At 41.3% G+C, this 12,928-nt stretch overlaps 1 protein-coding gene across 5 annotated transcripts in view; it reads left to right on the top strand.

Moving 5' to 3' along the window:
* The first annotated feature begins 1,972 nt into the window (after nt 1-1,972).
* LOC102421748 (pterin-4-alpha-carbinolamine dehydratase 2) overlaps nt 1,973-12,928 on the top strand; it is a 53,613-nt gene continuing 42,657 nt past the window's right edge. For 3 of the 5 annotated variants that reach the window (XM_014453899.2, XM_014453900.2, XM_014453897.2), the window contains exons 1-2: nt 1,973-2,105; nt 10,038-10,052. The gene's annotated coding sequence lies outside the window, so the exon portion shown is untranslated. The remainder of the gene's footprint in view (nt 2,106-10,037; nt 10,053-12,928) is intronic. The other 2 variants (XM_023752153.1, XM_014453898.2) reach the window with 1 other exon arrangement.

Genomic DNA, 12,928 nt, shown 5'->3' with positions numbered 1-12,928 from the left:
ATAGAAAACACCCCCATCAGAAACTCTTTCCGTATTATCACTATACCAAAAAAGCTAGTGGTTCTACCCTATAAAGTCCCCGCCTAACATAACTAAGTAAAGCCTCATAAATGTCCTCATTAATGGACTAATATTCGCCTTTTATTCACATATTTATATCAGTGGGGGGTTTCGCAATTAGAAATTTTTTTAAACTTTTTTATTGGATTTTTTAAAGAGAGATTGGAGAAAAAAAAAAAAATTAAAAAACTTCGTTTAAACCTTCCTACCCCCCCCCCCCCCCCACTGGGGATGTGCCCACAACCAAGGTACATGCCCTTGACCAGAATCGAACCTGGGACCCCTCAGTCCACAGGCCGACGCTCTGTCCACTGAGCCAAACCGGTCAGGGCTGTAATTTGTAATTTTGATGTGGTCATAGGAAGAGGAGAGCACAGTGTTCACTACTCCGCCATCTTGACTCGAACCTCTAGAATAAGTTGTCTTAAATGAGTTTACTGACTTTGCTCTCTTACATTAATGTCAGTAATATAAGGTTTTAGGATTTTTGAAGTGGGAATGAGTTCCAGTTTCATAGTGGAGAATCCAGCTCAGCCCCCAGTTGCCCTTTGATGAGAACTCTCACATTGGCTCACTCTTTCTGGATGACAGTCCCTCTCTCACTTAAGCCTACAGTAACCCTACAAATAGGTAAGGCAAGAGTTTTTGATTGGCACGTATGCTAGAATGAGAACGAAACTCTTCTGACTTCTAGTAGAGTGCCCTTCTCTCCTCTCTCTGGCCATGATGCTTACATTACAGTTCTTTCAGTTAAAAAACAAATAGTATGGAGCCCAGCCGGCTTGGCTCAGTGGTTGAGTGTCGACCAAGAGGTCACAGTTCGATTCCCGGTCAGGGCATATGCCCGGGTTGCAGGTTTGATCCCCAGTGTGGGGCATGTAGGAGGCAGCCGATCAATGATTCTCTCATCATTGATGTTTCTATTTCTCTCTCCCTCTCCTTTTCTCCCTGAAATCAACAAAAATGTATTTAAAACACACACACACACACACACACATACACACACACCAAATAGTATGGAAAGTGTGGGCCTGTTAGCCAACAGAACTCTTGGGCTGTGAATTTCATCACTAGGGTGAGTAGGAACAAGGTGGACAATGCACACAAGTGCTTTGGACTGGGCAGTGCTCTGGCCAGACTGTGGAGGGAGTTTATCTTACTGATCCTCTAAGAAAACTCACTTCACTAGGGCAAAAGGCTTTTTACCTGTAGTCCAGAGGGTCTGTGGGTCTCAGAAGTTATTATCAAAATCTTATGTAAAACCGGGTGGAGGGGAGCTATGGGGGGAAAAAAGAGGAACAACTGTAATCTGAACAATAAAGATTTTAAAAAAAATCCTATGTAAATGTGCATTTGTGCCCCCCCCTCCCCCGCCCTGGGGATTAGTTTTTGTCATATCTGAAAGGGAATAGTGAACCAAGACACTCAAGTCCCATGTCAATAAGCAGTGAAGGCTACTAAGGTGGTGTGGGACCATCCCAAGAGCACTAGACCAGAGTTTATAGCTGAGTTCTAATTCTGGTCCTGCCAGTATACTTGCAGGTGAGTATGTTTAACTCAGTTTCCTAAGTTCTGGAATGCTGGCCATTATTAATGGTCATTAGTAAGATGGACGGTGGTAATGGTCAGTCTCAACTGTATCTGTAATAAACCAGAGAAGCTGAATTGTGACGTTTCAGACAGTGGTAAGGGGTAATGATATACCTATCATGCCATGGAAGCAGCTTGTGTTGTACAGAGCTAGCTTTAGTTTTGTCTATATTTGAGAACTTTGTATTTTGAGAACAAAGGAACCAAAGGTGTTTAGAAATTATTGTCCTTAAGACTTTTTTCTACATCTAAGGAAAAGAGTTTTAAGTTTGAGTTTAACTAAATCTCTACATTACAGATATTAAATGTGCTTTTTTTCATAGTCAGCAGATGCTCACTTGTTGACAACAGAGGAGAGGAACCAAGTTATACTCGACCTTAAAGCAGCAGGATGGTCAGAATTAAGAGAGAGAAATGCCATCTACAAAGAGTTCTCCTTCAAAAATTTTAATCAGGTAATTATTACATTTTCTTGCTAGTACCCTGGTCTGTTTTTGTCACCTTAGGCTGTTACTTCTAATACTACTAGTTGTCTGATCCCATGTGGATCCAGGATCCAAATCCTCTTCTTTTAGAATTCACTGATACCACCCAACTGATTGGATGATTCATATTTAACTCTAGGTTAAAGAGGGTGGTTAGTGTCATTTGGAAAATCAAATTTTGAAACCACTATTGCTTTGATTTGGTGTTAAATAGGAGATTGAGTTTCCTTTCAAATTTTAAATAACATGATAAAAGCATGTGAGTTTTTTAAAATGTTTATCCGAAGGGGACATTAGTAACAGCAGTTGAGAAACACACCAGCTTGACTGATTCCTCCTAATTTTCTTGATTGTCCAGTTTTCTTTCTCCCTGTAGTTGTATTTCTGTCTAAATCATCTCCCAAGCTGCACCCTCTTCTCTGATTGGCTCCTTTCCCCCAAGCCCAGTAGGCAGCCCTTGAAGTGTTTCTTAAAAGCTGGTCGCCAGGTAGAGGCTCAGCCTTAACAGGTACCTGTCCCATTAGGGCGCCACCCTGTTTAGAGAGTCATCTCCCATGACTTACCTTCAGTTCTTACTCCATTGCATTTACTATATACAGTCATTACTTTTGACTGTTTCATGTTTGTTCAGTTAGTTTGGTAATTCTCTGGATAGATTTATTGTTTTTATTTATATTAGATGTCAGCATCTACAAGGCAGAGACCACGTTTGCTTAAACAACTCTCTTTTGTACCTAACACAGTTCTGTGTACAAACAGGCATTGGATAAATGCAGATATTGATTACAGTGTTTGCTCATTTCTGGAAGGGTGTGTGAGGACCAGATTTCTACCAAAGAAAGCTCCGACATGTTTTCTTAGTAAATGCCGTTGGCTCCACCGAGCTGAATGCCCTGTTCTGCTTTCCATCCATCTGGCTGCCAGCCTTCTGCTGTGAGTCTCCAACTCCTGAGGAAACCTGGACCAAGCTGACTCCCTGTCACTGCTGCCCCATGTGCTCAAAAGCTCTTGTCAGGGGCTTAGCACTCTGTGGCTGGTGGCAGGGAATCCCATTGGTACAGTAAGCTTGTGCATAAGCTCTAGGTAGCATTTTCCAAGCTTATTAAAATTCTTACATGTGTACAGCCTGACTTCTTTAAGCCGGGGTTAATTTATTGGGCTTGAACATGTGGCTTAAAGTACTTGAGTAGTGTTGCCTCAGGCTCTGCCCATGAGTCAGTCGTCCAGCCCTACTCTAACCTTATGCTGGGGTGACTTTTGGAAATGGGAGGGAAGGGAAGCTGCCCAGGGCATCCTTGATTAATTGTAACATTATTCATCAGGACATCTAATTAACTAGACTTTCTCCCTTCATCCAGCTTTTAGGAAAAAGAGGCAGATGACAAGAAAATCATCTGGTCAGGGAATGTATTCAGAGAACCAGCACTGATATTATATCCTAGAATCATTTTCCCAGCCAGGCTCCTATGATTTCTGCATGTATAGTGGCCTATCATGGCAACTGATGTCCTGACAACTATCAGTGCCCACCAGCCAAAGACCACCAGAACATACCATTAGTTGAACTGGCCGAGTTTATCTGCTTGTTGAAACGAGGGAGAACACACAACATAGGGAATTGTGGGCCATCTCAGGAAGATGGTGATAGACATATTACAGGATTTGGGCTTGTGTTAGTGAGTTGGGAGAGTTTTTAGGGCTTTGCTCTGGAGTGGATGCCGTCAGAAAATGGTAATTTTTTTTTTTAAAATATATTTTATTGATTTTTCACAGAGAGGAAGGGAGAGGGATAGAGAGTCAGAAACATCGATGAGAGAGAAACATCGATCAGCTGCCTCCTGCACATCCCCCACTGGGGATGTGCCTGCAAGCAAGGTACATGCCCTAGACTGGAATCGAACCTGGGACCCTTCAGTCCGCAGGCCGACGCTCTATCCACTGAGCCAAACCGGTCAGGGCGAAAATGGTAATTTTAAAATTCAATATTTATTTTTTAAATAGAAGAAATCCTTTTATAAAATTTTTTAAATTTAAATATAGTTGGTATGCAATATTATCTTAGTTATATTAGTTTTAGGTGTACATATAATTTAGCATTTTAATAAATTTTCCCTATAGGGAGAAGAGACTAAAGTGGAAATTGATAAAAAACAATAGTCACTCATTAGCTGGGGGGAGGGAGTGTTTGGTATTTTGTTCATGGTTTCTCTATATTCAGATATCACTACAGAGTGTCTTTTTTTGTGTCTTAGTTTCCTAGAGGCAACCTAGTCAGCAGAGGAGTTGATCAGATAGAGGTAAAGGTTGGTGATGACATGTAGTGCAAGGCCCCCATCCAGACTCCTGCAGCTTTCTCTGTCTGGGGGGGTCAGAGGGGTGGTCTTCTGGGTCCTGGTGGACTCTGGTAGAGGTGGGTGCATGCTCCAGAGTGGCATTGTCGGACATTGATGTTTATGTTCAATACCAAGGCCTAGGTGTGACTGCCAGGCCAGCTCCTAGCAACACCAAGGCCATGTTGACAGTCCCCGGCCAATTCCCAGGTGTCAGGGCCCACTGTGCTTCATGTGCTCCTGGCAGCTACAATACCCTTTCTGGCTTAAACTCTGTAAACTGGAGGGAGCCACTGTCAGAACTGGTCCCCTGTCTCTTAAGAGATTTTAGCCCACATTTGGTGGTGGTACCATCCTATATAATAAAAGGCTAATACGCAAATCAGCTGAACAGTGGAACAACCGGTTGCTATGATGCTCACTGACCACCAGGGGGCAGATGCTCAATGCAGAAGCTGCCCCCTGGTGGTCAGTGTGCTCCCCCAGGGGGAGTGCTGCTCAACCAGAAGCCAGGCTCCCACACTGGGAGTGGGCCTAAGACATCAGTTGGACATCCCCCAAGGGCTCCTGGACTGCAAGAGGGCACAGGCCGTGCTGAGGACCCCCCCCAAGTGCACGAATTTTGTGCACCAGGCCTCTAGTATATATATTTTTTTAATCCTCATCTGAGGATATGTTTAGAGAGAGGAAGGGAGAGAGAAACATCAATTGGTTGCCTCCCATACACTCTTGACCAGGGATCGAATCCATAAACTAGATATGTGCCCTGCCTGGGAATTGAACCTGTAACCTTTTGCTGTATGGGATGATGCTCCAACCAACTGAGCCACACACCCAGGGCAGCATGTTTTTAAATCTTTGCTGAACATACAGGTAAAAAATATGTTCTGTTTTGTTTGTTCAATAGGTTATGATCATTTTTCTTTACATAATATTTTCATTTACCTTCAGGAGTAAGATTACACTTGCCTGGGTATTTCAATTTTTAAGTGGTTTGTTTATGTAGTGTGTGTAAAATGGTATCACAAACCCTGACCAGGTAGCTCAGTTGGTTAGAGCGTTGTGCCGCTGCGCCAAGGTTGTGGGCTCAATCCCAGGTTAGGGTATATACAAGAATCAACCAATGAATGTATAAATAAGTGGAACAACAAATCAATGTTTCTTTCTCTTCCTACCTCTCTCTCTAAAAAAAAAAAAAATTGTATCACAAGTTTGCTTTAGAATTCATTTTATTTTATTACGGTGGAAAATGAGCCATACATTTTAGAAACATTCTCAATCTGGATAAAAAACCTATTTCTCAAAACTTTGGGTTATTTTAGGTTTTACTATAAAAAAGTAAATGGCCAGCAAAGTATATTTGGACTTTTTTCTCTTTGAGGTTTTATTGTAGGATATAATTAGTTCCAAATAGTCCACATGCATTTGATAGCTCAGGTGGGTGCATATACTTAGAGAATATAAATGTGAAAATTCCCCAGGGATTCTCATAGTGTAGATGGGTGAAGTGGCCATACGTTTCAGTGGCTGTTTGCCCACTGTCTCTCCTTGGTGGTGGTGCACGTGCAGTATGTTGTGGGGTGGAATGGTGTGGTGAGACTCTGAGCAGTCAGAGCATGGCAGTGCCAGGACTCGAGGCAGGAAGTTTCCTTACTTGGAGTGCTTGGACTCAGGGTGGGGTTGGCATTTGTAAAGGAGTTTTGCTTTCTTACTTTTCATGTGGACATAAGGAGGGAGAGGTTTCTAAGTGACATAAAAACTTACAAGTTTGGTGCCCTGTATTGAAAGAAAATGTTAGAAATGTGAGTGTGAGTGTTCCATAAAGATAAATGTTGTTACGCATTGTCATGTATGAATAAGCGGGAAGCTTAAAGCAGCGGAAATTTTAAGCTATATAAGTGGGTGCCAAAGGGGAGGCTTAGGAACCCAGGAAACAGCTAGTGCAGATGCCAGCAGGTGGAGCCCTCTAGGGCAGGAGTCCAGCCTGGCCAGGCAACACAACTTTCCTTGGAAGGCTGTCCCCATTCCCTCACTCTTGGATACAGGGTCCACCATTGTTCAGCATGGAAATAAACTTAGTATCAGGAATAGCAGCGGTGTTGGTGCACCTGGCCTGGCTTGGTACCTTTTGGGTGAATGAAGAATTCTGTGGATGGAGGATGTGAGGAGTTTCCATTTGGTAATGGAGAACACTTGTAATTCAGGAGAAAGGGACTGAGTTTTATGAGACAGAACTATGATCCCATGCTTCCCTAGAGGAGCTCCTGTACCTTGTCTGTGCCTTTGTAGGTGGGCCTGCCTGCAGAGCATTTGGTTTTGCTAGATTGAATCATATGAACTGGCTGATCTTCAGCCAGTTTTGACCTAGAAAAATGGCTTATCAAAGTGTAGTATCTGTTGCAGAGCAAGGTCCAAGCTTTACTTATTCCATATCTTATTTATCACATTTTGGTTATTGTAACTGGTGCGATAAAGATTTCTGGAGCTGGAGTGGGAAGGGGACTTCTGAATGGCAAGGCCATGGTGGTGATGGTGGTGATGGTGCACCTAGCAGCAGTAGCATCATAGGTGAGTTTGGGGTTTGAAAAATGTTTTTCTTCCTGTGCCCAGAGCCTCTGCTGTAGAGCAGTTGAAAGTTACTATTGCTGACTTACTTTATGAAAGTGAGGAGTTTGATAATAGGCTTATGGTTAACATTTTGAAGCACTTAGTGAAGTAAAAGTTTGATGATATCAGATAGAGGATCTACCTAAAACATAGTCACAAACCCAAACAGACAACCAAAATGAGGAAACAAAGAAACAACTCCCAAATGAAAGAACTAGAGAATTCTCCAGAAGAAGAGATAAATGAAGTAGAGATAAGAAATTTATCTGAAACAGAGTTCAGAGTAATGATGTTAAAAATGCTCAACAGTATGAAAAATAATATAGTAACTATGAAAAAAGAACAGCCTGAGATAAAGAATGACAACACAAATAAAGAACACATTGGAAGGAACACACAGCAGATTAGGGGAAGCTGACAATTGAATCAGTGAATTAGAAGATAGAGTTGAAAATTCCACTCAATTAGAGAACCAAAAAGAAAAAACGAAAAAACAGGAGGACAGCTTAAGGGAGCCGTGGGACAATGTGAAACATAACAATATTAGAATAGTAGGTGTGCCAGAAGAGGCAGAGAGGGAGAAAGGAATAGAGGTGTTTGAAGAAATAATGGTAGAAAACTTCCCTAATCTGGTAAAGGAAAAAGTCATACAAGTTCAGGAGGCACAGAGAACCCCAAACAAGAAGAACCCAAACAGATCCATGCCCATACACATCATAATTAAAATGCCAAAAATTAAAGACAGAGAATCTTAAAGGCAGCAAGAGAAAAGAAAACTGTTACCTACAAAGGAGTTCCCATAAGGCTGACACTTGATTTCTCATCAGAAGCTCTATAGGCATGAAGTACTCAAGGTAATGGAAATCTGAGACCAAGATTACTATATCCAGCAAGGCTATCATTTAGAATAGACGGTCAAATAAAGAGCTCCCCAGACAAAAAAAGGCTAAAGGAGTTCATTACCACCAAGCCAGCATTGCAAGAAATGCTAAAGGGATTGCTGTAAGGGATTGCTGAGAAGAAGAAAGAGAGAAACCTAGCCATACAGAATTAAAATGGCTATAAATAAGTACCTCTCAATAATAGCCCTAAATGTAAATGGATTAAATGGCCCAATCAAAAGGTGTAGGGTAGCTGAATGGATAAAAAACCATGATCCAACAGGTATATGCTGTCTACAAGAGACCCACCTCAAAACAAAAGACACACACAGGATGAAAGTGAAGGGATGGAAAAAATTTTTCCATGCAAATAGAAAAGAAAAAAAAAAAAGCTGGAGTAGCAATACTCACATCTGACAAAATAGACTTTAAAAGCATCATGCTAAGCTAGATAATCCAGTCAGAGAAAGATAAATATCCTATGATCTCACTCATTTGTGGAATATAATGAACAACATAAACTGATGAACAAAAATAGAGCCAGAGGGAAAAAATATATACTAGAATATAATAGAAGTAATCCTGTTACTTGCAGATTTTTAATATTTCCTACAACTTTTGTGATATATTATGTTAGTACAGTTTTGGTAATATTATGATACTTAAAATCCTTTCATTCTTGAAATATTAATGTTTATTTCTTGTAATATTATATGTAAGATCATTTTCTTGAATAATTGGTGTTTATTGCATGTAACATCATATTTAAAATAGTTTTTCTTGAGATATTAAGGTTTATTGCATGTAACATTATTGTCTTTCTTGAAATAAAATTGCCTTTCTTGAAATAAAAAAGAAACTGAAAAAAGAAAGTTTGATGATATCAGAAGAAAGACAGCGTCAATGAAAACTTCAGTTCTCTGCAGATGTGGTGGAGTTTCCACAGTTCTTTTTGGGAATGAATTACTTTGGATTTTATTGTTTATTGTTGTGCACCAAAGCTTGATGCACATCATAGTTATGCAATAATATAAATGTCACATGTGAACACTCTTGAAAGCACGAACTCAGCCTGGTGAGGGTAGGGAAGCAGTACTAGAGAGGATGATCCCAAGGTTTAGGCATTTTATAGATTAGGAGTGTCGTTTTGCTTTTATTTAAATTTCTTTAAAATATATTTTTTATTGATTTCAGAGAGAGAGAGAGGGAGAAGGAGAGAGAGAGAGAAACATTGATGAGAGAGAAACAGTGATCTGCTGCCTCCTGTACACCCCCCACCTGGGATCGAGCTTGCAACCCAGAATGTGCCGGTATGTGCCCTGATCAGGAATTGAACCGACGACCTCCTGGTGCACAGGACTGATGCTCAACCAACTAAACCACATCAGCCAGGCTCATTTTGCTTTGAAAATATAGGCTGATGTCTGTGTATCTGGGAGCCAGGAAAAGTGAAAACTAGCATTGTTATCACATACAGTAGCTTGTGCTTAGCATGTGTCCACTGTAATCACAGCCACCTAGAAAGCTGAGAAAATGTCCTTGGTTGTCATGTTAATGGAGAGTAGAGACACTCTACCAAACTTAAGATTTGAGAAGCTATTAAAAATACCTGGATGGTGTATTCATGTTGGTGTTCACTTTGGAGTTATTCTAGAGTCCCAGGGAGCCCTGGCCGGGCCCAGGCTGACCTTGCCAGGTGATGGCAGGGACATCAAAGTTGGTGTTTATGTTTACCCGGGTAGAGAAATTAGAGTCCAAAATGCTATCATTTGGAGTCTTGCTTCTGCTGTTTAGGTTATAGAACAGGTTTAGACCTGATGTATATTTGTAAAAACACATGCAATAGATAGACAAGGGGAAATGTAAAACAGGTGTCAAAAATGCAAATATGACACCACACAGCGGTGTGAAAATGCTGTGGTCATTACACCGTCCTTTAATAAAAATGGATTTTTAACTGCATCATTTTTTTCTTAGTCGTGTAGTAAATCTTCTGTTTACAGAACTTAGCCTAAGTATTTTGTAAAAGTCCAACAGCCAAGAAATATAATTTCCTCAACAGTTTTTGTCTTACCCTTTTACAGATGGCGTAAAATCAGGTGTGTAAAAAAATAAAAAGCAGTTTGAGCTGACGTGAAAGGTATTTCAGATTTATGCTTTGCAGATGATATTGGTATGATTAATGCATTCATTGCTTTTTTTTATTGCTTTTCACAGATAATGTACATGATGCATGGAAAATGTTGTGGGTTTAAATCTTTGCCAGGTTTAGAGTATGAATATCAACAGATGTTATCATATAAGTACTATAATCATTATAAAATAAAAAATTTGTCATGAAATGCATTGACATAAATTTCATTTATGTAAATTGCCTTTATTAGTGTAAAACCTTAGTGTAGCTGTTAGGGTTTGTGAAGCACTTTAGATTAGATTAACTTGGTATAATGTGGTCACAAATGGGTTGCTTTAAATTTAACTGACAAGAAAATAACACTCAAAAGTTAGGAAATTACTGAGGCATTTGTTTTCAGCCTGAATTGCTGGTACCGCTTAAATAGGTTGAATATGAATTAATAGCAGTAGACTGCTAGCTCAATAATTACAGAGAGTAATTTAAAGGAGACCTTAAAGAATAACTTAAAAGTATTTTAGTCTTGCTTTTTTCTGTTCTGTTTCTGTTTTTCTTTGGTATGCCAGCCCATTGCTTCAGTACAGCCATTATCAATAGTGTTCAGGTTTGCACAGCAAGTTTTGTCAGTAGAGTTTTGGTGCATTATGGCCGTGACATAAAGCTTGCGTTCAGCTGTTTTAAAATATTGGATGCTGGGTCCTGATGGAGTGGCCTTAGCAGCTGGTCAGCTCTTCCTAGCAGCAAATGCAATGCTGTGCTACACTTGTGTGGCGGGATCATGACCAGTTGCCCTCCGTCCTCAGGAAGGATTCAGCCCACCAGTATGGACAAGGGGGTGAGGGTCTTCTTCCCTGCTTCTGAGCTCTGTTTCTGCTCTTTTTCTACATCCTTTTACACAAAACAAAGCAGTCCATCCTCTCCCCTGTTTTGCAGATAATTTACCATCACATTGCCCTTCTGATCCAGGCTGGAATGAGCCATTCTAACTAATTCACTGATTTTACTGGAGGACACTGAACCAGACTGAGATCATGGAATTGCTTGTGGTCACACTGGTCATGGCACAGTTAGTAAGTGCCAGACTCGCATCTCTGGTTCCTACAGCAATATTTTTAGATCCTACTTTGATATAGAAAGGTATTTTTATTTATTTTCTATGAGATATCTTATTTTCCAAGGGCTACCTGTTGGATTACTTTTCTACTTTAAATGGGTTTGACCATACTTCCCTGAGAAAGGGATTATTCACCAGCTAAAAACAAATAAAGCTGTACTTGTTTAGGAGTAACCCAGGTATCATTGTTGAGCAACCAGAGATCATTCAATTATATCATTAAAATCAATATAATCAAAACAGCAAATACTGCTAATCAATCTATTTGCTTCTGAAGGTGGGATTGTGGCCTTCTCCCATATCGTTCATCAAACTGAATTCACATACCCTGCCCTTGCCATTGCAACCCTGGCTGTGGATGTGCACCAGGTGCCTGGAGCAGACCCAGTCAGGGTTGGGCTGGGAGCCATGTGGTCTCTTCACTGAGGGCCAGCAACCCTACCTCTGTTGGGATCAGTAGGTAGTGAGGTCCCTGAGCTGGCAACCACTGAGGGGCTAGCACCGATCTGGGCCCACCGCACAGAAGGAGGAAGATGCAAAATAAGTACATGATTCTGTTTCTGCCCAGAAGAGCTTCCAGTTTTGCTGGGGAGGTGGCTCATCTGAATTGTACAGGATAGTTGATTTTTAAAATTGCCATGTTAACCAGGCACTAACGTGAAGTAGTAATAAGCTGAGGGAGGTGTACTCCATTCAAGATGGCTGTCTGGAGAAAGGGGAGCTTTGAGTTGGTCCTCAAAGGTCTGGTAAGTTTTTTTTGAGGACAGGAGCTAAGGGAGAAAGAGGGCACATTGGATTTGTATATGCTGGTGAGTGAGGGCCCTCAGATTGGTTCAGTGACTAGGCTGAAGACTGGCAGCGCGGGTCCCTGTGCTCTCCCTGGGTTTAGTGTTGCCTCAGGTTTAGACTGTTTGAGAGCCAACTCTTGTCTTTCTGTTTTTCCTCCAACTTGCTTGTTTCTCTCAGCAGCACCACCATCCTCTCAAGCACCCAGACCTGAAACTGAACACTTACCTTGGTCCCCAGTCATCAAGAACTGATCAGTCTTCACTTAGTGTCCTTCTCCAAGACTGTGCTTCTGGTCGGTGTGCACCTCCCCTCCCCCAGAGTAGCTGTAGGAGCTTCCTGACAGCCTTTCACCTCTAGGTCTTGTCTGCCTCCAGAGTCCTGCAAGCTGCTTTGTGGTGACCAAGTGGGTCTCTGCTCAGAAAATCCCAGTTCTTTCTATTTTATCTTACAAAAATTCTTTTCTCAGAGGTTTTCAAAACTGCCCACAATCTGGCCCTAATCCTACCTCTCATTACTTCTCTATGAGAGGCCTCTTTACAGTGTGAGAGATTAAACTGTAAAATACCCCAAAGGTCACCTAGTCCTTCCCCTTACTGAAGAAGTGGGGAACCAAGGCTCAGACAGGGATAGCACAAAGCATTAGTGGCCATATTGGAACTGCAGCCAAGACCCCCAGCATCTCAGTTCAGTTCTTTTCTACCTTTATGCCAGCTGTTCTTCATCTTCCTATGCTCCATCCCCCATCTTTCCACATTCCACCCACTTCTAGCAAGTTTTTCCTGATTCTTATGCACTTTGCACAATTACTGTGGGCTTGGCACTTGGCTAGACACTGGGGGTGCAGTGGTGAGCAAAGCAGATATTGCCCCCATTTTCATGGTGTTCACAGCATAGTAGGGGAGGGAGAGCTTAAACAAAGAAAACAATCCTATATAATA

The sequence above is a fragment of the Myotis lucifugus genome, unplaced genomic scaffold (assembly GCF_000147115.1).
Source record: "Myotis lucifugus unplaced genomic scaffold, Myoluc2.0 scaffold_28, whole genome shotgun sequence".
NCBI lineage: Eukaryota > Metazoa > Chordata > Mammalia > Chiroptera > Vespertilionidae > Myotis > Myotis lucifugus.
Note: the sequence above shows the minus strand (reverse complement) of the source record. Positions and strands in the feature narration are given on the sequence as shown.